The sequence below is a fragment of the Capra hircus genome, chromosome 13 (genome assembly GCF_001704415.2).
Source record: "Capra hircus breed San Clemente chromosome 13, ASM170441v1, whole genome shotgun sequence".
NCBI classification, from domain to species: domain Eukaryota; kingdom Metazoa; phylum Chordata; class Mammalia; order Artiodactyla; family Bovidae; genus Capra; species Capra hircus.
The window spans coordinates 28,941,243-28,945,197 of NC_030820.1; positions in this window are offsets into that span (position 1 = coordinate 28,941,243).

Below are 3,955 nucleotides of genomic sequence, written 5' to 3' on the forward strand. Positions count from 1 at the left end.
ACCATTTTCCAACTTAGAAAGTCATCAAATCAAAGAATGTTAGAACTAACACAAGCCTCGGAGAACGCATGGCCCAGCACCCCTTCCTTTCCTGTTCACACCATCCTCAGATCTCACACCCATCCAAGTAAGGCAGTGGGAGGAATTCAGGCCCGCAGAAGTATGTGGTTTGCCCATAGCCTCAGGGTGGCCTAGATGCTGAAACTCCTGCTCACCACAGTGGTGTCGGCCAGGAGGAGGAGGAAACACGGCAGCTGGACCTTTTCAGAGGCTGGTCCACAGGCTCATTAACTGTACATTTAAGTCACATTCCTGTCTACTTAATTATGGTCTCAGCTATTTCCTGAGATGTCAGATCCCCTAAGAATTATGATTAGAAAGAGTGATACATGGGACTTCCTTCACAGTCCAGTGGCTAAGACTGTGTGCTCCCAAAGCAGGGAGCCTGGGGTTCAATCCCTGGTCAGGGAACTAGAGCCACAACTAACAGATCCTATATGTGTTGTAACTAAGACCCACTGCAGCCAAATAAATAGATAAATAAAAACAAATATTGTTTAAAAGAGAAAGAGCGATACATTACTAGCTGTCATTGTGACTGTTTGGGCAGGGAGTTCTACACAGGAAGACATTGTACCCTGGTGGCCTCTTCAACAAGACAAAACTCATTTCTCCCAAGCTCTCCATGGACAGTGGAGAAGCTGAGTGGGGCAAAGAAATGGTATGAGAGTCCTGCAAGCCCGAAGCTCCTGGTCCGAGTCTCTACATTTGGGAGGCACTGAACTTCAGTGGCCTCTTCAATGTATGTACTGGTCTTTACCCTGACAGCAACTTTGCCTGGGAATAAGACTTCTCGGAGATGTCCTCTGTACAGCCAAGGCAGAGAGCCAAAGTCCAAATCCATTGTCAAGATGGATCAGGAGACGGGCACCCTAGCCCTTTGGTGCAAACAGAAGGGTGAGGCTCTGGCAGCCTGACTCAAATTGGAGAGATTTCAGGAGAAAACACAGGAAGTATTAACAGTAACTAAGAGGGAATGTGGTGATGGCTCTGAAGGTCAGATTTTTAGAGAATTTGCCAAATGTCTGCAGCATGACTCCCCTCCCCCGCTCAACTCCACACTCTGGCAAAATGGGCAGCTCATAAAAAAAAAAAAAAAGAAAAAAAGCTGGAGTTTTAAATATCTCCCTATAAAGCTGAGCTTGTAGGTGTGTTTTTTTGAGACCTTTGGCCTACATCTTCCTTCTGAGATTGTGCCCACACACTGATCAGAGGCTGGGCCCAGGCTCCTGTACTTCTGCCTGAGTGACTTCTTGCTTACTTTCTCTCCCACTTTCCCGGTTTCCCCATCCAGGCTTCTCTGTCTGCCGGCCACTTCAACACAAGTACAGCCAGGGCTCTGTCTACTCCCATGTTCTTGTCACTCTTAACCTGAAAGCCACTGACTCTCCAAGAATCTCTGAGGGCTTGAGGAAGGGGTCCACACCCCATCCCCCACTCCCACAAGGGCACCAGGCACCAATACAATGAATAGGCATGAGGAAGAATAGGCATGAGGAAAATTAGGCAGAGGCATATCTTCTAGAAAGAGGGTCTGCAGTACATGTCTGATTTGAAGGGCAGCCTCTGACCTCTCCCCCATCTCCACTCCCGGTGGAGACCACTGTTTTCCGTCCTCTCCCAGGCCTTCTCTCGTCCTCCCCTGGATGCAGACAATCCCCAGATCTACTCCCAGACATGCTCCTGACATCCAGATCCCTGTGGCTGAATACTCTTTAGAAATCCTTCCACAGGTGCCTCACAGATGTTGCTGTTGAGTCTGTTCAGAGTCTTTGAGACCCCATGGATTGTAGTCTGCCAGGCTCCTCTGGACCTACTGGAGTCCACCTTGGGAATGGCAATGCAGGACCTGGGTTAGATCTCTGGGTAGGGAAGATCCTCTGGAGGAGGGTAGGGCAACCCACTCCAGCATTCTTGCCTGGAGAATCCCATGGACAGAGGAGCCTGGTAAGCTACAGCCCATGGGGTCACAGAGTCAGACATGACTGAGCGACTAAAACTTAACCTTAACAATCTAAAACTAAACACCTCGCCTTTCCCCACAGTCCTCTTTCCTGTTTTCCATCTCAAGACCGCCACATACCCCATCCATTGCCTAAGTGAGAAAGCTGGGAGTCACGCTATTTGTGGCTCTTCCACACTCACCATGTCCAATAAAGCACCAGATCCCAGATGCCAGGGAAGGAGGCTGCTGTGGCGCACAACGCACAGTAGTAGCAGGCACTGGGGTTTAAGAGCTTCTCAAGCCAGACTAGCTGGGTCTACTCCTTGCCAACACATGTCTTCTAGTCACTGAACCTCTCTGTGTCTTAGTTTCTTTATTTTCAAAATGTAGGTAATAATAATACCTTCAGAATTCCCTGGTGGTCCAGTGGGTTAGGAATCTGTGCTTCTACTGCGGGGGTGTGGGTTCAATCCCTGGTTGGGGACTGTATGTATATGTGTGTGTGTGTGTGTGTGTGTGTGTGTGTGTGTGTGTGTGTGTGTAGAGACATATATGCAAACATATAAACAAATATATTTTATAATATATTATAAATTTATATAATAAATTATATAATAAATAAAATATAAATATATAATAATAAATAAAATTTATATTATATTTATATGTAGGGGCTTCCCTGGTGGCTCAGAGGTTAAAGCGTCTGCCTGCAATGCGGGAGACGTGGGTTCGATTCCTGGGTTGGGAAGATCCCCTGGAGAAGGAAATGGCAACACACTCCAGTATTCTTGCCTGGAGAACCCCATGGACAGAGGAGCCTGGTGGGCCACAGTCCATGGGGTCGCAAAGAGTCGGACACGACTGAGCCACTTCACTTCACTTCACATAAATATTTATATATTATATTTATATTATATAAAAATAAATTTATATGATTATATAATAAATAATAAATATATAATAACTTTATATAAGTTTATAAAGAAATTTGTATTGTAAATTTATAATATTATATTTTATAACAATAAAAATAATATTTTATAATAATACCTTCATCACGTGGGGGGAAGAATGTTCACATAATTGTAAAAATTAAAACACTTAATATAGGATGTCCCCGATGGTCTGGTAGCTAAGACTTTGAGCTTCTAATGCAGGGGGCCCAGGTTCAATCCCCAGTCAAGGATCTAGATCCTGCAAGCTGCAATTAAGATCCTGTGTGCTGGGCTTCCCTGGTGGCTCAGTGGTAAAGAATCTGCCTGCCAATGTAGGAGACACAGTTTCGATACCTGATCCAGGAAGATCCCACTTGCCACAGAGCAACTAATCCCACGTGGCACAACTCCTGAGCTTGTGCTCTAGAGCCAGGAAGCTGTGCCTACTGGGCCCACGCACCCAGAGCCCGTGCCTGTGCTGTGCAGCTAGAGGAGCCACCACAGTGAGAAGCCGGTGCGCCGCAACTAGAGGGTGGCCCCTGCTCGCCAGAGCTAGAGAACAGCCCTCGCAGCAACGAAGACCCAGCGCAGCCTAAGCTAAATAAATAAAATTACTAAAAAAAAAAATCTCATGTGCTACAACTAAGACCTGGCACAGCCAAATAAATAAGTTAACAAATACAATAAAAGACACTACATTAAAAGTGCGAGTGATACTGGCCCTTAATAACTGTTCTGTAAGTGTTTCTTAATGTCAGAATGTTAGCCCAAGTCATCATCATCCTTTCTCTCCTGGATTATTACAAGGGCCTCCTAACATTCTCTTTGCTGTGGTAACATTCTCTTGTTATCAGAGCCATCATCCTGAAAGGTGACGCATTATCCTGAAAGGATACGCAGTGATCACGGTATCTTCTCATGCATTCTCTTTGTTCTTAAGACCAAGTCCCAAATTCTTCAGACTGCTTGCTCACAAGGTTGGCCACAATCTGTCTCTGCCTTCCATCCATGCTCT